Source organism: Toxorhynchites rutilus, chromosome 2, assembly GCF_029784135.1.
Source record: "Toxorhynchites rutilus septentrionalis strain SRP chromosome 2, ASM2978413v1, whole genome shotgun sequence".
Lineage (NCBI taxonomy): Eukaryota > Metazoa > Arthropoda > Insecta > Diptera > Culicidae > Toxorhynchites > Toxorhynchites rutilus.
Window position 1 is genome coordinate 110,170,588 of NC_073745.1, and position 27,113 is coordinate 110,197,700.

The window sequence follows — 27,113 nt, forward strand, 5'->3', positions numbered from 1 at the left end:
CCAATCGAATAAGAAGGCATTTACTACATGAGCTAAAAAATCTCGGGATTTTTCGAAGATGGCGCCACCAAAAAATAAACAAAATTCGAGAGGTTCATCTGTCACTAGCTTATGTGCTAAGTTTTATGACATTTCGTTTATTTGTTCACAAACTACAGTTGTTTAAGTGTCACTACCTGAGCGTCACTACCAGAGCAAGAAAATGGAAAAAGATGGTTATCGTATTTTGATCATACATTGTTTTTTGATGGTAAAAACTCCTGAACACTCAATGCAGTGGTTGACAATATGTTATTGCACTCCAGTTCCTTCGAGAACAACAGTTTATCGCTGGTTTAGTGAATTTGAAATGTGCATTACAAGCACCGCAGATGCATCTCGCTATGGAAAGCCAAGAGAGAGACTCAAAAGAACGAGTGGGATACATTTTGCACAACATTTTGGACATAAAAAGCTATCCGCGCGATGGGTGCCGCGTTTGCTGATCGTCGACCAAAATAGCGGCGCGTTGATGATTCAACAGCCGGTTTGGCGTGTTGAAGCGTAATCGAGTGGACTTCTTTCGACTTTTTGTGACAATAGATGGAAGGTGGATCCATTACCATACTCCAGAGTCCAATAGGCAGTCTATAGAGTGACACTGAGGCATATTTCGAAGATTTAGACGTTTCGTACTACAGAAGAGGAATCTAAATGTTGGAAACTCGATATACCAATACCCTCGAAAGAAACTCTGTGGAGGGACAAATACAGCTTTGCCCAAAACAAATATTCTTTTCATTAAAAATTCCGTGACTTTTCAGTATGTCCATATTACCCGCATCGAAAAAAATGTTGTACTTTTCAGTCTGTTTTAATTTCAGTAAAAAATATTGAAAAACGTATTTTTTGTAAAACATTTGGCCGACTGAGTCGAAACGGTAAAAACGGAACTGCAAGAAACCGCATTTAAGTTTTGAGAAACATGAGATTGCAAACATATAATTGAAGTTCTTCTTAACATGTCCGTATTACCCCCACCTCCTCTACTTGCACGACTCAATGCATGCTGCTCGATAAATGAGTATTGGATAATAATATTCATAAATCATAAATACATTATTCCCACATTAACAGAATAGAAGATAATCAACGACTGATATGTTGCCAACATCCATTCTATAAGCCAAAAATTACCCAAGAATAAGTACATTACAAAAGGGATTAATTGAAAATTTTAATGTAAACATAATTAGCAAACAAAGTTCCTCTTTTCTCTGTGAATCAAATCCCTGAGTACATCTCATTTAACTCAATTCAGCTTATAACAATTCTAATAATGAATATTTTTCCATGTTCTGAAAACGCACTCAACTATTGACCGAAATGAGTTTTGCGTCCAACGCAAAAATAAGAAACATTGCTGCACATTTCCTGTGTTGACCTTCAGTAATCGCAAACTGGCATCTATCTTCTTTACTGTGTTGATATTGGTGCGAATTTACCCTACCAATACTTTGCCCGCTTCAGTGTGTACAATTCCGCAGCAGTGATGTATATCTTCCGAAATTGGGGGGATTGAACTTGAACAGTCCACAGCCCGAACGACGAACCCAACGCAGGATATGCGCTGAAGGTTCCCTGTTCATCCGTCGCCTCGATCCTAGCTGGAAACTCAATTTCCTTTCGTCCTTCCTGTGGTTCTCTGTAACAGCTGTGTCAAGGGAACCTTTCTCCGCCCACACCCATGCCTGGTCGGCAAAGGAGTGTGAGGAAATTATAACGATTTATCCCGTCGTGGACTCTCTCTCCCCCTTTTCGGTGCGTTCGCAGTTTGAGCTGCGCTAGCAAGTGAAAGTGCGGAACAAAGAGCAAGTGGAAGAAATGGTTTTCCGTCACTTGTTTTGAAGAATGTCTAACATTAGCCCAGTCGAGTGAACCATTTGGGAAATGGGGAAAATGCGAACGTTGTCCCCGGAGCCGGTGCGAAGAATGAAAGGGAAATGTGTGTGCACGGGAAAAGGCTTTCACTTCCTGCCAAACTTTTGTTCACCCGAGAGTGACTTGCACAAGGACGCTGTGTAAATGATTTTCGGAGCATTCAGCGGAAAAATCGGTGACATCGAATATATGATGTTTTTTGGGGAATGACTTTCACAACCACTACCCCTGTCATACCTACCGAAAACCAAAAGACTGTAGCTATTTTGAGTCTTTGAAGTATTCGATGCTGTGTTGGTATTTCCTTTTCCCCACCCAGAACAAAAATGCTGCTATGTGTATGTGTGAGTTTTCCGAAAAGGTAAACATTGAGGGGGCGATGATTTTGGGGGACGGAAGCGAAGGAAGTCGTCGCGCACATTCAACCCTCCTTGATGATGTTTACCATTTTCTTTTCCACCCAGCATAAAGGAGATGGCTTATTAGAGCGCACGTTTTAAACCGCCTCCACGCTTTCCGCCAACAGTTTATGTCTTGAGGAAAGAATGAAACTTTTCCGTACCTAGCATGGGACGAGAACCGAAGCGCTTTATTTTTTCGCTCACCTTTTCCCAGTATTACGAGTAATTGATTTCCCAGTGTGTTTCCCCCAGAGCACCTCGAGCTCTTCCGGTGAACATATTTTTATTTGAGTTCTCACATGCATCGATTAGAGATTATCTTCCGGTTGTTGCCTTCACCTTGGTTGGAAAATCGCAAATTTCTATCGTGGATACTGCGCGAAGGCACTCGCTTCCATCGTGTTCTAACTGACTGGGGTGAGGCGAAAAAAAGCACCTGACTCTTCCGGGGATGTTTAGTAAGCTTACCTAATGTAATTACCTGAATCCCGTCCTCGAGGAAATTTTTATCGCGCTTTACGAGCGTACAAAAAGCCACACACACCCACACATCGGGAAAAGCGAGCTTGGGAAACTTCCCAGCGCCGCACAGAGACGGTTAATTAATTTCCACACGATCCAGCGAGCACGTCTTCGTCCTTTCAAACGAGAAAAGTTGATGCTCAATTGCGTTGTGCAAAAATTACCTGAGGAGCTGGCTCGATTGAAATTAAAAGCAAAAATATAATGGGTATTTGTGAGATGAAAAAGTGCAATGGAATTTCGTGGAACTTGTTGAAGACAATAATGGTTGTCGTCGGAATTCGCCGACCACAAAAGTTCCGTTTGCCGCGTTCAAATGGAAGTTTTGAATCGTAAAAAAAATTATACAAAAGCAAATCAGCATTATTGGAATATGGGTATGGGTGATGATTTCGATGGCCTATATTACAATATTTATACCAACGTTCAGTATTCCAAATTAGTATCCTTAACTTACCCGCATCGATTTTCCACATCGTTGCGTCAGTGTTGAGGTGAATTTTTTTTAATGAGAGTAATAGTTCTTTGACATTATCAAGTAATCGAATAGAATAGAATAGAGATATAAAAATTCATGACCACGATTGAAGGTAATGCATCCTGATATTTAAAGTTTTTTGCACTACTAGCATTAAGAAAATACAATGTTTGTCACAGACACTGGCTACGGGCTAGGGAACAAGAAACAAGTTTCATGTTTTTATTTACAACTATACTTCACTCATTAGAATCACAATTTAGAAAATGAAAACAAATCATCTTGTAGCTTCCTTATTTTTTTCTTGCTAGAATTGTATCTGAAATAAGATCGTTAGCGATCGAAAGCCTATTTTCATACAATGACCATTCTCGCAGCAGCAATTGATCATAAGGACTCATATTCAATCTCTGAACTATTGGACGAATACATTCGTTTTCGCCGTTTTCCTACAGAGATAGCTTCAGCATTAAGTGGTAGTCAAAATGAAATAATGACTAACATCATACAATAAACCTGGACATTTATCTACGAAATGATTATTTATCCATGATTATTTTGGTTGATTTATGTTTTTATTTGGATTTATGTCTGTCTGTCTGTCTGATTCTTATGGACTCGGATACTACTGAACCGATCAACATGAAAATTGGTATGTAGGGGTTTTTGGGGCCGGGGAAGGTTTCCGTGATAGTTTGAGACCCCTCCCCTCTCTCTAAAGGGGGGCTGCCATACAAATGAAACCCAAATTTCTGCATAACTCATAAACTAATCAAGCAAATGGGACCAAATTGCATGTGGAGGTTTTAGGGTGCAATAAATGTTTCTATGGTGGTTAGACACTCCTCCGCTCTCTAAGGGGGGCTGCCATACAAACGAAACATAAACTTCTGCATAAAAACTAATGAAGCACAATTTAGGATGTGAGGGTTTTTGGGTATGAGTAATCTTTCTATGTCATACCATCACACCCCTCTCTCCTCTGGAATGGAGAGAGGGTTCCATAAAAATATTACACATATTTCACCCAAAAATATTCCAACCAAATATGACACTTAAAAATTTTCGGAAAACTCTGAAGGAAAAAGGGAAAGTTCGGAAAATTAAATTCCCATATGTTCTACAATTACATAGTGATAAGGGCTGTTAGTGCATATTGATGTTTGCGCTAGCGAAAATGATCATTGTTTGAAACTGGAAATGAATTTTAATGTGATGAAACGCACTCCTATATCTTCTTCTATCTATACAAATAAAAAAGTATCGCCAAATGTGTTGATAAGAGCAGCACTCGAGGAAGGAATTGTTCGATTTAGGGCTGTCTTTATTCTATCATATTTTCTTTATAAAACATTTATTCCATGTAACGGAGAAACATGTTATTTGCCGAGTGGTTGAAAAATCTGGAACGAGAATTGTGTCTGAAAATAAATTGATATTATAATGAGTGAGTCGATTAGAAGATCAATCAATGAACAGTTCTGCGATTATACCCATGAACTTGCTCATAGTAAGAAAACGTGAATGTTTGAAGGTATTGATAACAAAAAACAAATTTTGGGCGGGACGAAGTTTGCCGGGTCAGCTAGTTCTAAATAAACCGCAAATATATATATATATATATATATATATATATATATATATATATATATATATATATATATATATATATATATATATATATATATATATATATATATATATATATATATATAAATAGATTTCAGGATGATGCACTCTAAAGGGGGAATAAAAAAAACCACGACTAAAACTTTTCGAACAAAATTAAATTTGCGAGGTTTGAACAGAACCATAGCAAAGAACTTTGAAAAATAGTCAAAGTTGTTGTTTTGTTGTTTTGTTGTTTTGTTGTTTTGTACGTCAGTTTGGATATGTATGAAAAGTGTCAGTTACTGTAAAGCCATTATTCAACTATTCGAAATGACAAAAACTTCTTGAAACTGTTAATGAAATGATTTTTTATATGTAGATCCAAAAATAAAGCTCCAAAGTACCGAATAATAGTTGTCAGGTGGATGAAATGAAAAAAAATCACCACACACGTTTTACAGAAGACACACAAGAACTACTGTCACTCAATGCGTTCTATTTTGAATTCCGCTGAACGAAATGTCATTGAACTTTTTCAATTCGTTAGAAAAAGGTTCTCATTACAACAACAATGAATCAACAGGCGAAATATTGCGTCAAGAATTCCACCGATGGCGATGGAAAAGAAATGTTTCTTTCAGAATGATTTTTTTTTGTTTGAGACACAAAAAAGACAAATGGACTTAACGAAATCTTTGTCAATGGAACAGTAATGTACAATCAAAAATCCGTAGTCTGCGGTTCGAAGAAGCTTTGGCATAATGCCGGAATCGGAACCAATGTATCTCTTGATTATACCAATGAGTTGTGTGTAGTTCAATTCTTCCTAGTATTCTAATATACTAAAAACCCGATATTCAAGAGAAACTTTCGAATTCACAACACAGAGACAGATTCGTTGCCGTTTTTGTATACAAATGGGATCGAGTGGTTATTCATAACCTTTCACATTTTTTGATGTTGGACAACGTCTTTCATTTCTGTACCTGGGTGTAAGTTCGAAGTTTCGAAAACGAGAGAGTAACGCTTAGAGTGCAAGGTAGATACTTCTTTGCCAGCTGAACGGTGTGATATGATAATCATTTCCTTCGAAAGACAAAATGACCAAAATGTTAATTATTGTCCAGAAAACTTATTTCAATAGCTTAAAAATAGCTTTGGAAACAGGCTATTGAAATCACACAAATCCGTATGTAAGTTAGCGCCGTTGATAATTCGAAATCGATTGGTGCCATTGACTGTGGATTTGATAGTGAAGATTACGAAATGTTTGATGCGTTGTAGTGGATATTATTTCACCATATCGAATAAATCAGAATTCCTTCTCAAGCGTTAATAATTCTGCTCAGGATCAATGACTTTAAGCCTCGTAGATTGGTTCGTCTTGGGTCATAAAATGTAACCAAATTTTTCTATGCCTAACACCTAATTTCTATTCAAACCTATGCTTAAATTTGTGTTTTATATCCGGAAATTGTGTTGAAAGCACGACAAAGGTGCTTTTTGTTCATTATTTTGGTCGTTCTTCCTTACGAATTGTCATTGAGAATATTGGGATACGCTTCAGCATGTTCATACGGAACATGCTCGCTTCCCAAGTGGCATACTCTCATTTTTTTTTGCCGTTAGTTCATGGAAGTGTGCAATGCTTCAGCGCAATGCTTCTTGTTTCGACGGCATTTTGAACAAATCTCAAAAAAAGAGAAAATCGGGAGTTCTCATAAAAAAGAAAATTTTTGCTTGACCGTGTTCAATATTAGGACCTCAAATCAAGCTTTATTTAAAGTAGTTTCAGTAGAAGTACTGTATTATATGAAGCTCCAAGCATCAACAATCAAGCTATAATCAAAGTTATAATCAATATTTGATAACACTGACAAGGACTCGTGAGAACTCAAACGAATTACAAAACAATAAAAGGCCAATTTGAACAGAAGGTCAAAAAACTATCAGCATTGATATGTACTGTTGCCTGCTCGCTGTCTACAGTGACACTGAAATACTGAGCTCATTGAATATCCAAGTAGTTTTTCAGTATCTATTAACTAAATTATATCTCCAACGCTCCCAAAACCAATATTTCCAAAGGAATAATCCGGAAATTATACTATGCAGCAGCTTTCGCATGACGGAAACAGAAAATCCGAACTGAATCGGATGTGTGGCGGTGACAGCATCCGATGGAGAACAATTTCCACCTTCCGTTTTCTACCGAAGAACACAGTTTTGACCGTTGAAAATACTTCCAATTCGGTTTGAAATGCGCTGCTCTTGGACGCCACTTTTAGCATTTTAATCTTAATAATGCGCAAATTTACGAAAATTAAATGATCGAAAAAAGAGTCACCAATAAGTCACTATTCATCAGTCATATAATTAGCGATTAGACGGCTGCTGGAGCGAGGCTGGACTTTCTCAGATTCCAGAGTTTATTTAAGTTGTCATAAATAGCCTTGTCGCGGCCTATATATAAATGAAAACACAACTTTTATTTTTCAACAATTAATTAAATGAAAACAAAACACTTAACACAAGAAAGTACAAACACTAAGGAACGCGTTAAACACCTCAGCGAGGAACATGAATTCGAACCTGTAAACCGAAACAACTAGAGCGGATATACATGCAGCCATTCCATGTCAAACCGATATGGTGGTGCTTGGCTTTTCGTCAAAAGCGGTAGTTTTGTTCTTTATCGCAAATGATTAGATCCATATTTTTTATTTTTTTGTTAGGGTGGCCATTTTTCTTTTTAGGGTGGTTCGAAAAAATCAATTGTTCCGCATTTTTGCCAAAAATGATTTTTTTCAAAAATTTATAACTTTCGAACCACTGGACCAATTCAGATGTTCGACATATTAAATTAAAGCCAATTAGCTGGTACTAAATACTTATTAATTATTATGAATTATTTTTTCGTTATTATTGATTGTATTTGTTTTTTATAGTTTTCATGGTGTCGGTACCAAGGGCGCTATATTTTTTTATATTTTTTTTGGAAAGCTGACATAACATATCTCGAAACCAGGGAGGCGTTATTTTCGTTTTTGAGTTATGATTTTTCAAAGTTAGTCGATGGTCCGAAAATCATTTTTCCCCTTTTTTTCCACTACAAAAAATCATAACTTTTGATCTACTGAACCGATTCAGATGATCGACATATCAAATTAGAACCAATAAGCTAATCTTCTTTGAAATAATATTACACTCTGGATAAAAATAAATTTTGTTCTCGTAATTATTGATTATATTTGTTTTTTATAGCTTACATCGTTTTGGGACCAAGGGCGCCATATTTTGGATATTTTTTTTTTTTTCTGAAAGCTGGGGTTTTTTTCACTTAATATATCCGAACATCAGAAAGGGGTTATTTTCCGTGTTTAAGTTATGATTTTTCAAAGTTAACATGTTTTCAGTTTTCGTTCAATATTTATATGCGACTAGACTGGTTGTATGTGACTATAATCCAATTAATTCTGTTTTTTTCCGAAAATAGCTAACTAGTAGGCTTTAGTTTGATGGGTCGATCATCTGAATCGGTTCAGTAGTTCAAAAGTTATAAATTTTTGAAAAAACTCTTTTTTGGGAAAAAAAAGGGAAAAGTCGATATTTCGGATCACCCTAAAATGAAAATGGGAACCTTAACAAAAAAAAAAAAAATAAAAATAAAAAACACGGGTCTAATAGTTTCACGAAAATCGGAGAAGTACTATATCGGTTTGACATGGAATGGCTGTATATAAAGATTATTAATCTGAAGAATCGTTCACATCAGATAATGTAAAAGCAACGATCATAACAAAAAGAAATCGAATAAATTTTAGGAAAGAACTATGGACGATTTCTCGGGTAAACGAAGCTCTACTGTATATTTTAATATGAGTCACTTACACAGTACTAATTTTCTGACATTAATGTTAAGTTTCCGCTCAATAAATGCATGTTTACATGTTTACATCAACTTTCCACGTCATGGCCAATTTGACTCCATCGTAGGCTCATGGGTACCAGTGGTGGGAAAGTATCAAAAGTAGTCGAGGGGTTTTGGAGAAGATAATTGGATCAACAAAGGAAAAAAGAGCCCTAAAGGGCCTTCAAGATGAAAAATTGAAGAAAATATCGTTGAAAATCGAGAGATTGTCAAAGAAAAAAGTCATACTCATTGTATTCATCCATTAAGGTATCACTAGTGCAGATACAAAACTATTACTTAGTGCAAATGCTATCTGATGAGGGAATTGGTTATTAAAATTGTATGATACTGAGTTGTAGAATGTTAGGAACTCACTCCGGCCTTTCAATCATTGGTAGCTGTATAGAAATAATTGATTTGTTAAGTTTTATTTGATTATTATTGATAAAGTGAGAATCCATTAGCTATTTCTTTCCCTGTAGCCACAAACTCTCTCTATATCTTCATCTTAACGGCTATATGTTTGACCTGATGTTCGAAAGATGAGTAAGGTTTACCACAGGATTCATCAAAACAGCTAATATTTAAGGGATAATATTAAATTGAAAATATAGATATAAGTAATAGTTGATAAGTAGCATTATAAGATACTTAATAGCAGAACGTTACAAATGCATACCGCCCTTCCAATCGCTGTTACGTTAATAGCTATATAAAAAAGAAGCGTTTTGTCTCTCAAGACGATTCCCATAGGCTACTCTATTTTTAAATTTATCAATATAAAATCATTTTTACGGAGAGCCCATAAAAACTGATAGCACTCAGAAGTAATAGACTGAGAAAATATTTTTATACTCTACTACTTTTTTTTGTTTATAACATCGAAAGAAACATAACCTACACAGCGATTGAAAAGATCTAAAAAAAATATTTTACTTTTGTAATAAATAGATAAATAACTATAGACGAATTTCATGCCAACTCGTCTTAGGAGTTGGCAGCACCATCTCAGATAGCAGTGAAACGTTGTGGGTGTAAAGACATGGGTCATTTAAGCAACTTTGCATACTTGAAATATACGAAAAAGAATTAGACTACTTTTTGGAAAAAAACAATTTTTTCCTTATTTTTTTACAAAAATTTATACCTTAAAAACTATGATACCTACAAAATTCTTGTCAAAGAATGAAATGTAGGAAATTGTTTAAATTAAGGGAATTTTAAAAAAATACGTTTTTGAGAAAAAAGAATTTTTATTTTTAAAATAACTTTTTTGTCAGTGAAATTTTTTTCCAAAAATATTTGGTATTTTTTTGTTAAAATTTGAACAATTTCCTACATTTCATTCTTTGATAAGAATTTTGTAGGTATCTATTTTTATGTTATAAATTTTAGTAAAAAATTAAGAAAAAAAAATTTCGCTTCCAAAAAGTAGTCTAATTATTTTTCGAATTTTTCATGTATGCAAAGTGGCTTAAATGATCCATGTCTGTACATGCACAACGTTTCACTGCTCTCTGAAATGGCCAGTCGAGTTGGTATGAAATTCGTCTATAATTTCTCGCAGTTTCCTTGGCGCGCATTAACAATTGTGATCAACCTATTACCGATGAACATTTTCACTCAAGTTATAATTTGCTTGTGATAATGATATCCCAAATATTGATAAGGTAACCTACACATTACTATACAAGTTCATCTGCATTTAATTGACTAGTCTCATCGTTGATTTACAACCTTCCTCGCCCTCTGGCCCTGGAAACGTTTCGTTTCCCATGGTTGCATCAATTTATCTTCCCCGATCACAAATTAATCCTGCTTTCAAACCGATAGAGAAACAACACACCTCATCAAGGCTATCGACCGCGACGCGTTCATTAGTGTTTAATATCCACGGAATCGGATCACACCTTCCAATGCGACGGAACGGTACACCGAAAGACGGAAATATCTTTACAATGCATTGCACCATTAGCAGACAACAAGCGGCTGCAGCATGCCCGAACTGCAATCGTTTGGATTCCACCGGGGAAAATTTTGCGGAACATCATCAGCGCGGTATTAGTCACTCTGATGGCGATAGACTATGATAGCGAACACGGAAGCTGTCTCTTGCTTCGCACTGACATAGGCTGTCACATCGGTGGTGGAGAGGGAGAAGGCATGTGTGATTACTTTCAGCTGTATACATTTCAAACAGAGTGACTGCAGCAGCATATCTATAGTTAGAGGACTTTGGTTTGTACGATGGAAACGCTTACCGTAGGGATGTTCACGTGCGGGAAATTCCATCGAGAAAAACGCCTTCACTTCGAACATTCCTCATATCTACGATCGGTTGCTGGAGGGACCCCGCCTCGACCTCGAATCATTGGAATTCTCACATCCCCACCATTTTCCGGCTAGGTTTATGCAGCATGTGCCGCATTGCAAGCATATTCCGGCGCGAGACGAGACGGGACAGCAATGAGAACGAGAGTCAATAAGTCCGGGGGGAAAACGTCTCGACAACACATTGATAGCATAATGATGAAAATTCTCTGCCAGAAGTTGTTAGTGATTAAAATTTTTCCCATTTCTAGGAGGGGGAGTGGAACAGCTTTCTTCCATGCGGACCGATCCGGGGGGAGAGTGGTGATGACAAAAGAAAACTGAAGTCTATTAGAAACAGAAACACTTCATTAAGTGACATTTATTGGCTGCAATGTAGACATGGAATGGGCCGTTTCGGTGAGTGCGGTTGCAATGAGAATTTATGCATCTTACGCTGCCCTAGGGTCGTTAATTGTTGAACACTGATCACATGTTGAATGGTCTTTGCAGCTCTTGTTTCGGAATGCTTTATACGAAAGAGGCTTTGTTTATCAAAACTGTATTTGCCAACTTCTTCCAGGGATGTGCCCAGGATGCTTTCAGTATATACCAACGAATGACAATAATCTCACATTAAAATCACACCTCATCGATTCAAATAGATCGTCGGAAAGAACCATGTCTAGTGAGTAAGACGCATGTAAAAGATAAATTCAACCAAAATACACAATCGTTCTCCTGACCGGTTTTGAAGTGTATGATGGAGCATTATCGTTCCACAAAATCACTTTGTGTTGCTATTTTGGGACTCTGGTCGTTTTTCATCCAAAGTTCGAATCAAACACAAAGTTGGTAGCGTTTATTATTCAAACGAGGTTTGAATTACTCATAGCAGATTCTAATCCCACCAAACACAGATTTGAACCTACACTTCGTTACAGAAATAGAAGACGTAGTACTACGTCAAAATCTGGTCGAAGAGTAAGGTCCGGAAAACAAGGATATTTTTTAAAAACGACCAGGCGCAACTGTTGCCCGGAATTTGAAGGGTAGCGTTAGCTCCAAGGTGCGAGCATTTAGCCTAGGAGAGGAGAATGAAGAAACCAACTTTGCAAAACCATAATCAACAGTTTTTCAAAAATATACGACATAAAGTGATTTTTCGGTGATCATTTTTGTCCGTTGCATTTTTTTCGAATACGATCTTTGTATCATACGTAACAACCCGCCAAACATTAAATCGCATAACTAGCGTATATACAGCATCATATATCCCGTGTTTTGTGTGGTATATGATGCGCCTAACTAGCATATACACGCTAAAGTGGAGGCGGTATACGTAAATGGCAAATACTCGCGAGTAAGCTTGGATGAAAGCACGACTTATATATGGTCGGTGTTAAGTCAGAGCGGACCAAGTCGCAAAATTAAAAAAATCGAGTTATTGATTGCATTAGGTTAAACATTTTGTAAGCTACATTCCACATTCATCAGATTTGGAAAATAACGCGTACAGCAGGAATAACTTATTGAAATTGTTTTGAACGCTCAATGAAAATCCCTTATAGCTCCAAACTTCAAACACATTATTCTCGAAATGATGAAAAAGTTACATGATCCGGTCTGACTTAACACCGACTATATATGCACCTAATACTACTATCGCCACACGGGTATACGATTTATTATAAATATAGAAAAACAACCAGTGGCGGAAAATAATTATGTAAAATGTATTGTCGTACAAATCGCGCCATTCGTTTACACAGCTATTCTATGTCAAACCGATATAGTGGTTCTCAGATTTTCGTCAAAAGTGATAATTTTGCTCTTTATCGCAAAACATTAGACGCGTATTTTTTAATTTTTTTTATTAGGGTGCCCATTTCCATTTTAGTGTGGTCCAAAAAATCAGTTTTTTCAGATTTTCCCCCTTTTCTGAAATTTTAAAAATTCATAACTTTTGTATCACTGAACCGATTAAGCTGATCGACATATCAAATTGAACTTGCACAGAAAATGGATTTTATTTTCGTAATTATTAAATGTACTAGTTTTTTATTGTTTTCATGGCTCTGGACTAGAGAGCGCTATATTTTCTTAATTTTTTATTGAAAGCTGAGTATTTTTACATAACATATCTCGATATCAGAGACGTTTTTTTTCGTTTTTGTGATATGATTTTTCAAAGTTAACCGATGGTTTGAAAACACAATTTTTCCCCTTTTTTTCCTCTTCAAAAATTCATAACTTTTGAATTATTAGACCGATTCATATAATTGACATATCAAATTGAAGATAATGAGTTAGTTTTCTTTGAAAAAATATTTCTTCCGCGAAAAGTTTGGATTTTCGTTTTTGTAATTATTGGTTGAATTAGTTTTTCATAGTTTTCTCGGTTAAAGATAGAAAGCGCTATATTTTTTAAAATGCTGAGATTTTTTTACATAAAATACCCTAAAATCAGAGAGGTGTTATTTTTCGTTTTTGAGTTATTATTTTGCAAATTTAACATATTTTAAGTCTTTGTTCAATATTTCTATGTGACTAGACTGGAGCTATGCGACCAGAATGTAATCTTCCCGCAAGTGTGATATATTTTCAAAGAGCTATTAGCTTTAATTTAATATGTTGATCATCTTAATTGGTTCAGTAGGTCGAGTGCTATGAGTTTTTGCAAAAAGTATTTTTTGGATAAAAGGGGAAACATTTTTCGGACCACCGGTTAACTTTGAAAAATTATGTCTCAAAAACGAAAAAAATAGCATCTCTGATATCGAGATATGTCATGTAAAAAATCATCAGCTTTCAAGAAAAAAATATAAAGCTCTCTAGTCCAAAGCCATGAATACAATAAAAAACGAATACGATCAATAATAGCGAAAACAAGACACATTTTTTAGAAGTTTAATGTAATGTTTTTTAATTATGGTTTGCTCATTGGCTTCAATTTGATATATCGATCATCTTAATCGGTTCAGTGGTTCAAAAGTTATGAATTTTTGAAAAGTCATTTAAAAAAATGAGGAAAAAAGTTGATTTTTTGGAACACTCTAAAATGGAAATGGGCACCCTTTAAAAATAATATAAAAAATAAGGGTTCAATGTTTTGCGAAAAAAAAACAAAATTACCACTTTTCAAGAAAGAGAACATGTTTGTAAGAAATATGAAACATTTAATCAACTTTTTTTATGCGATTCGCGAACTGTATCTGCCTGACATAAAAATATAATGACGTTTACATTGCTTTTACGAAAGAGTTCATACGGTTACGATATCATAAAATCGATCCTTGTTGCACCGAATTACGATTTAACCTGTGGTGATAAATAAAATGGTGTTTTCACATTCTGTACAACTTCAGATATACACTATGTACACATTGATCGACATTATATATAATTAAAATTCGATCTCACTTTATATGCTACTCTGAAGTTCAATATTATACGATTCAATGTTTGCTGGGACAAACAACAAAATGTACAAACCCTCTGCCATATCAAGCGTTTTTCAACGATTATCGAATATCACTATCCAAGAATTTTGCGTTTGCTACAGTTTTTATCAATGTCTTTCAAGGCAGCTACCGAATCCGTTCACGGAATCGTTCAAAAAACACAGTAGCTGGTAGATCAGCCTAATCCAACGGTTCGGCAATTTCCGTCAGGTTAATTATCTTCTTCCTGCTTCAACCTCTTACAGCTTTTGTTAACAGAATTAATCTCAACACAATTTGCACTACTGAAAGAAGACAGTTTTCAACTATACTCCATCAAAACAAGTTCGCTCATTTATATTGTGCCGAATTTCATTGTCAAATATGGAATTAAAATAACTCTATTCCATTTAAAACCTGAAATAGCATTAAATGATTATCAGCTCGATAAACTACCCACAATCTATCAACGATCACCGCAACATTACCGATGGCACGTAGCACGGGAAAATAATTTCCGAATCAAAAATTCATCCTGCGTGTAAGCGGAAATTTTCTCAACCCAAACAAACGGCGTTGCCAAAGTTAATCCAGGTAAAGCGGAAAAGTACGTGCTCTTGTTTTTCACCCCGATAATGCGCTGTGCAGCTTCTGGAAAACAGGTACCTGCAGATAGCATCGCATGGTGAGCAAGCAGAATGCGCCCAGAAAAATTGATTTTATATTTGCTTAATAAATATAAATACGCTTCATCTGCACACGATTGCAAAAGGCTCCGGCCAAGACCGAACGGGAACGGGATGATATAACGAAACGGGACACACCGAGAAAAAAAAACGAAACGACGCGACGTGTTTTCCCGAACGCCGATGATAGGTGACCCGGAAAACTTACACCCATTTTTTTTTTGCCTGCGCACCTCAAAGAAGCCGGTGGAGAAGCTGCTGGCGTCCATTTTAATTGAATTCATGTTTTTGTTTGTGTTATTCTTTGCGTCATTTCAAGAGCTGCGACTCGACGCGGAAACTTTTCCACCCGCCACCCAATGCTGGTTCTCTCAGATATTGTATACGGAACCTTTTTCGGAACCTCGTCGTTGTGTCTGGTGGTTCGTTCCATTTTACGGTGAGTAGAATCAAATGAATAACGAGCTTCCTCGCCGTGTTTCACCTGCGAAGGTGTATTTCTTGCTTCCATTCGTTATCCACCGTTTTGTCGGGGCGAAGAGTTTAGCATCACCTAACCCACTCACGTCCACGGTGGCACATAAATTATGCCAACTTCATCGTTTCTGTATCGTTAATCGAGATGTTCATTCGAGAATAAATTCGGTGATTTAGGTGAAGCGAGATGAAGTTGCCGGTGCTCACCTCTGCCAGGGATCAAACGGATGTTTATCAAGAATATTGCGCACCAGAACCGGTTCTTAAAGGGTTGTGTGTACTGATCATCCACCCAACAACGTACCACGTTTGGTCGATGGCTTGTAATGTGTACATCGTGCAAGTAGATTATACTGCAATAATGGTGCTACCTGACGATGTTAGCTTACCACGAGGAAGGAAATTACAACCAGATATGAAGGGAAATAAATTAAAGAACAAACGCGATGCATGGTCTGTATGGAAATTTATCGAAATAGTTCAAAAGATAAAAGAGTTCACAGTTTGAATATATAAACGACTGTTTTACATAGTTTGTCAATGAAGTTCCGGGACTCAAACTATGTATACAAAGCTGCTATCCATAAGAAGTTTATCTCATCTGGCCGAACGATTACCGGAGAATATTATCTCTTCTACATGATGATGTGCCATTTTTTTTGCAGCTGTGTTCATTTTGAATTCGCAGCTGTGTCCTATGTTATCTGCCGTATTCACTTGATTTGGCACTCTTAAACTTTTCTTTTGTTTTGAAAATTATGACAATATTAGAAGGCAATCTCTTGAATTGAGCTAGAGCACGCATTTGATTCGCTATTAAATCGATGTGAAAAATGTATTGAGGATGGAGACGTTGCACTCTATACAGAGCCATTTGAATTCGAAAGCCAATTTTTTTGTATTCTTTGATTTGGCTCAAATTTTGCAAATGCATTCTTCATGACCAAGACAATGTGTATCATCGGTTTTCCATTTCGACTCTAGCCCAGAAGGGTCTAAACAAAAATTGCTTCAAAATTTTCACAAAAATATAATTCAGAAACAGTTGTTCCGATTGATTTGGTGTCTTCTGCAATGTTTTAGGTTATTATTGGGGCTATATGAAGAAAGTACGCACTGTTAAAAAAGGGTTTTATTTTTATCTCATTTTGAAAATAACACTTGAAACTAAATTTTCTCAAAATAGGTGTTTTTGATTATTTTCTATTTCTTGATATGTTGCAGCGGACAACTAATGAAATTTATTGCACAGTGCGTAAATTTGGAAAAATAATGTACAAAAAAGTTATGTTTTATTTTAAAGTTAGATTTTTTATATGATTCTTATACAGCAACGTCTCAATTATATCACGCTTGAAAAAAAAATTCGCGTGATATAATGGAAACGTGATATATTCGATACAGGTTTTTTGAAGCGAAAAATATGATTTGGATATTATTCTTCGTGCAACATGCAAAATTCAAAAACTAGTGACCTTCAGCGTGAGAGGTACGGTTGTTACCACTACGCCAGATCGGTTACTCATAAAACAATACAATAAATCATAACATGACGTTACTATTTCTGCAGTGCTTGTCTCATAGCAATTTCTCGTATTTTTCTCAAAGACAGTGTGTGAGCTAAATCTGTTCTGTTCTGTCCATTATATCGTATCACAGAGATTATTAATGTTATTCTAGATTCCATTGATGTTATTAGATTTCAGAGCAGCTATATATAGAAAAGATTTCAGAGCAACTATTTACGGATGATACCTGTATACATTCATTTTCTTCTCCATCTTCATCTTCTTCAGCTTCGGTATCTTTATCTATTTTTAATTTACCCTTAAGGCAGTATTCTAGTCTATAAATTTGAAAAAAAAATCAAAATTTGTTTCCTTCATATTTCTGTAGTCTAGGCATTCAAGAATATACTAGAAAGGACTATCGAGAATTCTATTATTTACCGAGTTAGAGCCATTTTAGTGATGCGTTATCCAACCTGGTATGGCCATAACAATGATCTTCAAACACGTTTTTCTCGAAACTAGTTTTTTCAAACTGGCGTACATGATATCTAAAGTTCTACTGAACCGATTCTTGTCGATTTATATGAATACAATCTGCAAAAAAAACGTTTTAAACCGCTTTTTTGATGCGTCCTCCATTTTCTCAAAAAAGATGTTTTTGACTTGTCTGAGGTTCATGCGATAACGGCATCTTAACTGATTCAGAATCTGTTCGATTTTTTTGTTTTAGATAACCAGAAGGGCTGGAATCGTGTACGCCATACGCCAACTTTTTTTTTAACCCTCTCACTTCATCAGCTCTTAAATATTCTAGTTATGAATATTTTTTCTCCGTTCAATTTTTGTTTTATGGTTAAAAGATAGATGAACAAATAATGATATAATGAATAGAAAAAATATTCTTTGTTTCATTTTTACGGAGCTCGAAAAAACGTCCAAAATTCGTGTCTCTACACCAGAATACCCCCATAACCTCACTATACTGCTAATTTTGCTGTCATAAAGTTGTGAGTAACATATTCTTTCTTTTCCGAACTCGAGCTTTCGAATAACCAAAAATTAGATTCATATACATTTATTCATTTTGTTTTTGTTTTTTTTTCATTTTGTGTCACCTATTTGCTTCCAAAATCTCGTGATTGACAAGGGCTGACCAAACACACCTCCAAGGCTTGAATAGTCGGAATACTACATCTTTTAAAGTTATTATTTTCAGTGCTTTGTTTCGATTAACATTTCAAATTTAGTAGATCATCGATAGTACATTGTATGTAATGAATCTTTGAAACATCGAAGGATCTTTCGTCTTCTTATTATCATCTATGCCAGTTTAATTTTATAAACACAGAACAAGCTATAAAAGCTATCCGGTTTTGTCAGTTTTGATTTCTGCAACTTTTTTTTCCTTCAAATTAGTTAACCCTTTCTCGTACAACATCGAGTCTCACTCGTGGGTACTTGAATAACAGGGCGCTAGAACGCTCAGCAGGCTAGTGAAATCACTTGATGTGTGACGTATTGAATAATACGTGAAAGGGTTAATGTAATGTTTTAATGTTTTGAAAAATAAACCAGATTCGTCGCAATTATAAACCCGCTGAACGGCTAATTCATGAGTATTCACGAAATTAACAAAAAAAAACTTTGATACTATCCATTGTCTGAAAATCAATTCTATGTTCAGCAGCATATTTAATTCGCCTTATGCTGCTTGTTGATTCACAATTCTGTTCTTCTCCTTGACAATTTTTGTAATTATTGTTCTGCGTAAATCGTATTATTTTGTAATTTGTGCTTTGAATAAGTGAATATATTTTAGTTTCATAAAAACGTTGAGTTGTTTTGTGAAGTTATCAAATTATAATTTTGGCTTATTATAATTTTTATGTCCAACTTTCTGGTATATATTATGTGCAGCGCTGTCTTCAGGTTGCTCCGGTCACGTAAATCAAGGGCTAGATGAGAATTTTCTATTATTTAAGTTTGATTCGAGCTTTGAAGGATGTTTTAAAATATCACAAAAGCTTTCACAAAAAATATCACCATCTAATATTAAATTCTAAAATTGACGAAATAATACCATTAAACATTTTTCGAAATAAAATACTGTACTACTACCTCTTACACGGGTCAAGCTGGGGAAACAGCACATGTCGTGCAACTCATTCCACACAATCAAAGAGATCTTTTTAAACCTCTTCCAAAATCGCTCAGTTGTTGCTTTTGATCCTACGAGGGGCTTTCAGACGAAATGGGTAGTATATGCTACAAATTACAGAGATATCAAATTTTCCGCTAATAAATCAGATCAAAATTTTCCACCAATAAATCTGATACAGTTGGCACGAAAGCTTAAAAATCTATATATATATATATATAAAATGAATTTCTGTCTGTCTGATTCTTATGGACTCGGAAACTACTGAGCCGATCAACATGAAAATTGGTATGTAGGGGTTTTTGGGGCCGGGGAAGGTTTTCGTGATAGTTTGAGACCCCTCCTCCCCCTTTCTAAGGGGGGGCTGCCATACAAATGAAACACAAATTTTTACATTACTAGGGAATTAATCAAGCAAATGAAACCAAATTAGGCATATTGAGGTTTTAGGTTGCAATAAATGTGTTTATGGTGGTTAAACACTCGGGTAGAGGAGGCTGCCATACAAATGAAACACAAATTTCTGCATTACTCGAGAATTATTCTAGCAAATGAAACCACATTAGGCATATTGACGTTTTAGGGGTTGTGCTCCCGTGGTCGAGTGGTTAGCGTCATAACTAACATGCCGGGTGTTCGGGTTCGATTCCAGTTCTGGTCGGGGGAATTTTTCGACAAAGAAATTTCCTCCGACTTGCACTGTTGTCACGTGTATTCAAGAGCTTGCCACTCAGAATGCATTCAAGGCGTGTTATTTGGCATAGAAATCTCAACTAAGTACTACTAAAAATAACGCAGGTAATACTACGTTGGGACGGTGAAGTTCTTCTTGGAACGTTAGTGCCATTGAAGAAGAAGAAGAAGAAGAAGAAGAAGAAGAAAAGGAAGACGTTTTAGGGTATAATAAATGTTTCTATGGTAGTTAGACTCTTCATTCCCCTCTTTAAGGGGGTGGCTGACATAAAAATAAAACACAAATTTCTGCATTACCCGAGAATTATTCAAGCAAATGAAGCCAAATTAGGCATGTTGAGGTTTTAGGGTGCAATAAATCTTTCTACGGTGGTTAGATACTCCTCCCCCTCTCTTAGGGGGTACTGCCATACAATGGAGACACCAATTTCTGAATTACTCGAGAATTAATCAAGCAAATGGAACCAAACTTAGTAAGTGGAGGTTTTAGGATGCAATAAATATTTCTATGGTGGTTAGGCTCTCTTCCCGCTCTCTAAGGGTGAGCTGTCATACAAATGAAACATAAATTTCTGCATCACTCGAGAACTAATCAAGCAAATGGAGCCAAATTTGGCATGTGCAGTTTTTACGGGGCACGAAACGTTTCTATGGTGAATACACTCCTCCCTCTCTCTAAGGGGGGCTGCCATACAAACGAAACACAAACTTCTGCATAACTCGAGAACTAATCAAGTACAATTTCTTTAATTGTATGACACCCCTCCCTCCTCTGGAATGAAGAGGGGATCCTATAAAAATATTACACATATTTCAACCAAAAATATTCCAACGAAATATAACATATGAAAATTTTCGGAAAACTCTGAAGGAAAAAGAGAAAATTCGGAAAATCAAATTCCCATATGTTCTACAATTACATAGTGACAAGTGCTGTTAGTCCATTTGATGATTGCGCTAGCGAAATTGATCTTTGTTCGAAACTGGAAATTGATTTTTATACGATGAAACGCACTCCTATATCTTCTTCTATCTATAAAAAATAGGATCGCCGGATATGTTGATAAGAGCAGAACTCGAGGAAGGGATTGTCCGATTGAGGGCTGTATTTATTTTATCATATTTTCTGTATAAAACATTTTTTTCCATGTAACGGAGAAACATGTTATGTGCAAGTGGTTGAAAAATCATGAACGAGAATTGTGTATGAAAATAATCTGATATTATAATGATGAGTTTTGTTAGAAATACTAGGAATTTTATAGTAAAAGGTAAATTTAACGGGGTCGAATAGAAGATCAATCAATGAACAGCTCTGCGATTAGATCCATGAACTTGCACATAGTAAGAAAACGTGAATGTTTGAAGGTATTGATAAAAAAAAACAAATTTTGGGCGGGACGAAGTTTGCCGGGTCAGCTAGTGTTCAATAAATAAGATGATGGCAAAATTTTGCTAATTGTTACCGTTCCCGAAATACAGTGGTTATATCAAAAAATTTATTAAAATTTACCAACTTTCGTTCGTTTTCGGATTTTATTTGGGTTTATTTGAATAAGAAAATTATTTTTCTGCAAGTATTTCATTTTAAGGTTTTATACAATTTATACGCATTCTACTACAGATTTCCTCTGGCATGCGACGTTGCAAAAAATGCCATTCAACATCTATATCATAGTAATTCTTAAATTGGCAAATACTGGAAAAGTTCTTTCTATTCTCATATTGCGATGCAGCTTCATCGGACATGTAATAAATTTTGATCAAATTCAAGTGCTTTTTTTTAGATGTGCCACCCTTCTAAACTCGAGTCGAACGCGAGTACTCGGTTTCCCATTTTATCAACCATAGAATTAAGGACACATGTTAACATATTCTAGTAAAAATGAAGTTAAGAGTTTGGCTCCGTTTAACCTATGTAACTGTGCCTGTAAAAAAACGGTTTAATAAAAAAAAGTGCTTTTCTTGACGTATGAAATCATTCATTTTTGAGATATATAAGTTAACGGATATAGAATAATGACGCAAATCTTTGTAAATTATTACAAAACTTAAATGTTTGAGCATGCCTTTTTCCTTTAGAAAAATCGAATAGTTGCTTTCTACGCATTGCAGTGATGACTTTGAATTTCATCCTGTAGTATAAAAGTGTAATTTTCTGTAAAATCACAAATAGCTACAAATTCTCCTTCCCAAAAGTTATTGTTTTATTTTTCATAAAAGTAGACTGCTCTCTTTTAATGTAATCATGTGGCATCATCATTGTCTAACTTTTGAATGGAATAGGAAACAAACTCCTTCTTCTGTTTTGTAAATATCTCTATATTGCATCTGTCAGTTGTGACCACTGTTGCCACACGTACAGGTTTATCTGGGAAGGTACAGATTTTTTCGTTATTTTTGATACAAATTCTGTAAGGTACAGAGTGCAGATTTTCGTGAAAAAGTATAGATTGGTACAGATTTTTTCTGTGTATAAAATGTCTTACATTTGAACAAAGCAACATTAATGTACATGACGATTTTTACGCCGCAGCATCGCTTGGTTTCAGAAAAAAAAACTATGTATAAGTATCATAAAAAACACGAGCGACTTACAAATGTGAATGTAGTATTTGTAGTAAATAAATGAGTATTTTTTCCATGCTCATAAGATTGGTTTTTTTTCTACAACGAAGCTTTTCGATGGTACAGATTTTTGGTACAGAACTTTGGAAGAAAACAGTACAGATGAAAAATATTTTTAACCCCTCTGGTACAGATAAAAATGTGGCAGCACTGGTTGTGACCCATTGTTCAAAAGTAATTTCATCATCATATTTTTCATCCTTTTGTTATAAGAGACTTGCTTCTATGGAAGTTGTATCAACGCAATTCAATTCATTAGGTAAGCCGTATTGTTTAAGCTGTGGGGTATAAGATTCATATTTTCGTGGATGGTACATACAAACACATTGTGAGTTTCCAGGCTAGTAAAGAGTGTACAGTTTTCAGACCGGAGTTGAACAAAAGATTAAAAAACCGATTTGTATTTCAGTGTTCAATTCGGTTTTCGGTTTTCGGTTTTCAATCGGTTTTAGGTTTCTCCCAATGTGTTATTTATTAAGCTAGTTTTTTAACCTTTCCAAATGAAGAGAAATTTACGCTAATGTTTGCGAACTTTTTTCGACAACGAAGAGCGGCTGAAAACCCGAAAAAAAGATAAAACTTCCCAAGCTTTGCTGCGTTGCTTTGACAGTGCCCACATCAGAAGTTGGAACAAGATAATCAAGATGGGTGCAACAAGATATACAAAATTTCACTCAGCTACACTTCGATGGAACAATTGAATATTCAAGCTTGCTGCATGATAATAAATAATTTTCCGAATGTCTATTTATACTCTACTGAATTTTCTAATATTGAATTGTATCAAGTTTGAGATATACTTGAACTCGCATTTGTGAGTAATATGAATTTGTTCCACCAATCTCGCACAACTTGTTTTCGTTTTAAAGAGAATAGTTCGACAGATTCGCATGGCTTTGTAATTAAATGGTAATGACTTTAGTGAAACCGTTCCGCAAGCCTTTTTTAATAGCTTGGCGTTTTCCGTCCTTCCTGATTGTTACATAATCACGCTGACCAGGCATTGATCGACTGGATTCATTATCCTTGTAAAATTGCATAACTGGGTTCTTGATATTTTCATCCAGTCCACTGGCTACCCTACCAATAGTAAAATGCACGCCACTTTGATCCAGTAATCTTGCCTCCGTTGCCGTGTACAAAGTTGTATTAAATGTTGTTTTTATTCTCTCGGCTGTCCATGACTTAGGTTATACAGTCAAGGGTTGAAATAGCTCAGCTTTTTTCGTCCCTTCTCTTGTAAAATTTTCTTTGAGCTGCTCAATTGTTTCATACAATTCACTGGTTCAAATTTATCATCAATGTTAGCTTCCGTATTTAGAACAAAAATGTGTTTTCTAATGCTGTTGACTATCTCATTTCTTCCTGACTAAATTAGCAGAACTTCAGGGCCCTCAATTGACCATCTTTGTGTTGTTATAGAATAACTACGTCCCCACACAAATCTTCAGCGATGGAGATCGATCCACGGTCGAATGGAGATCGATTCATCCATACAACTGCTCCGTTCTGCAAGAAACATCGAGCTGTTGTGCTATAAATAACACAACAATAATCATATCAACTGTTTTCGCTGTCCGGTTTATTGAGCAATGGGTGAACAGACGGAATACTCTTGGGCCTAAATGGCTACTGTGTAATATATCATATGCAATGGTACAGAAGGAATACTATTACGCCTTATGGCTACTGTGTAATGAACAATTTATAGATACGAGAAAACTAGTAACATGTACACGATTGAAATCCGGCTCTGTTACAGCTAAAATGCTAATGAGCCTAAAAAAATAAACAAATGGGTTAAAAAAATAGTAGAACGAATGATTTCCTTGATTGAGATTGATTCGTTGAAAATATCAATATTAACTATTTGGATGTATTCAGGAACGCTTCTATTGTGTCCTGACTAGGATCCTTCATACAATCATCTTCCTCTTCACTACTGGATAAACCATCACTACTAGATATAGCAGTTCGTTTGGTTAATTGCAGACGACACGAATAACCAATTTAATTTTTTTTATTAAGCTGGTTTTTATCTGAAAATCCTAGTTCCACTAATTTGGCCATGATACTTTCCGTGAGATTTCGGCAATTTTTAAACACTTTTTCGAAAACACATTTACACAATCCTTGTGAAGGGTATTTTATTTCTGTAATCCATTCTTCTCTTCTGAACTAGTTCTTGCTTCTCACTTGATTACTCCTTTGAGGTCGTGTGTCTACTCTCAGCCACCACAGCAAGGAAGTATATCTTGAACTTTATACAACAATATATCAATTCACACTTTTTATAACATATATATTTTTTAAATCTAGTGGATCTGTTTACGAATCCAAGCGGTGCTCCTATGAATAATAAATAACGGTGACTTAGTATAAACAAAAGTTTTCACTCTTGCTTAATGGAAAACTCCATGTAAGTTATACACCACTGCTTTTTTAAGGCTGCAACATATAAAAAACCAAAATCCCCTTTTTATTTGATACAATTGAGTTTTAAGTTTTATTTTCGAAATAAAATAAAAATGAAACTCTTCTTTTAACAGTTCACATTTTCTCCACATATCTATATATATAAAAATGGATTTCTGTCTGTCTGTCTGTCTGTCTGATTCTTATAGACTCGGAAACTACTGAACCGATCAACATAAAAATTGGTATGTAGGGGTTTTTGGGGCCAGGGAAGGTTTTGGTGATAGTTTGAGACCCCTCCCCCCTCTCTAAGGGGGGGGGGCTGCCATACAAATCAAACACAAAATTCTATATTACTCGGGAATTAATCAAGCAAATAAAACCAAATGAGGCATGTTGAGGTATTAGGGTGCAGTAAATGTTTATATGGTGGTTAGACTTTTCACTCCCCCTCTCTAAGGGGGGGCTGCCATACAAATGTTTCTGCATTACTCGAGAATTAATCAAGCAAATGAAACCAAATTAGGCATATGGAGGTTTTAGGGTTCAGGGTTTCTCTAGTGGTTATTCTCTCCACCCCCCCTCTCCAAGGGGGGGGCTGCCATGCAAATGAAACTCAAATTTCAGCAAGAATTTATCAAGCAAATGGAACCTAACTTTGCATGTGAAGGTTTTAGGGGGCAAGAAACATTTCTAAGGTGGTTCAACACTCCTCTTACCTGGGGGGGGGGGGGGAGGGGGGATTCTGCCATAGAAATGAAACACAAATTTCTACATAACTCAAGAACTAATCAAGCACAATTTGGGATGTGAGGGTTTTTGGGTATCAAAAATGTTTCTATGATGGTAAAATATGAATATATGACAATTGAAAAACTCTGAAGGAAAAAGGGAAAATAAGGAAAATTAAATTCCTATATGTTTAACAATTACATAGTGACAAGTGCTGTTAGTCCATTTGATGTTTGCGCTAGCGAAATTGATCTTTGTTCGAAACTGGAAATGGATTGTTATACGATGAAACGCACTCCTATATCTTCTTCTATCTATACAAAAAAAAAAGGATCGCCGGATGTGTTGATAAGAGTAGAACTCGAGGAAGGAATTGTCCGATTTAGGGCTGTCTTTATTCTATCATATTTTCTGTATAAAACATTTATTCCATGTAACGGAGAAAAATTTTATTTGCAAGTGGTTGAAAAATCTTGATCGAGAATTGTGTCTGAAAATAATCTGATATTATAATGATGAGTTTTGTTAGAAATACTAGGAATTTTATATTAAAAGGTATATTCGACGGGGTCGATTAAAAGATCAATCAATGAACAGTTCTGTGATTGAACCCATGAGCTTGCTCATAGTAAGAAAATGTGAATGCTTGAAGGTATTGATAACAAAAAACAAATTTTGGGCGGGACGAAGTTTGCCGGGTCAACTAGTTTCCAATAATAACCTAAAACATCGTGGAAGACACCAAATCAATTGGACCAACAGTTTCTGAGTTATGTTTTTGAGAATTTTCAAGCAATCTTTGCTTACGCTCTTCCTGGAAGTAAGGCTATAGAGTAAAAAAATGTCATTAAATCATTATACAAATATGTTTTGCTATAATACAATATAGAAATATTGACATAAACACAATTACACCAGCTGTAAGGATTCTCAAAATGGGGTCCAGCATATTTAGTCTGTTATAAAATAAATCAATCAAATAATGCTCAAACTTTTCATGAACAGCCACAATGAATTGGCCAAAATCAGGCTCATTGGTGGCACTTTAGTCCTTATCACATATTTCCCGCCCACGACGAAACAATTGTGGCAATCGCAAACGACGCGAGATTATACGCCGAATGGATTTAGATAGTGGCAAAAAATCGCACAAAGGACACACACAATCGGTAAAAAGTCTCCCCCACCTCCCAAGTCTGAACTGAATCCGATTTT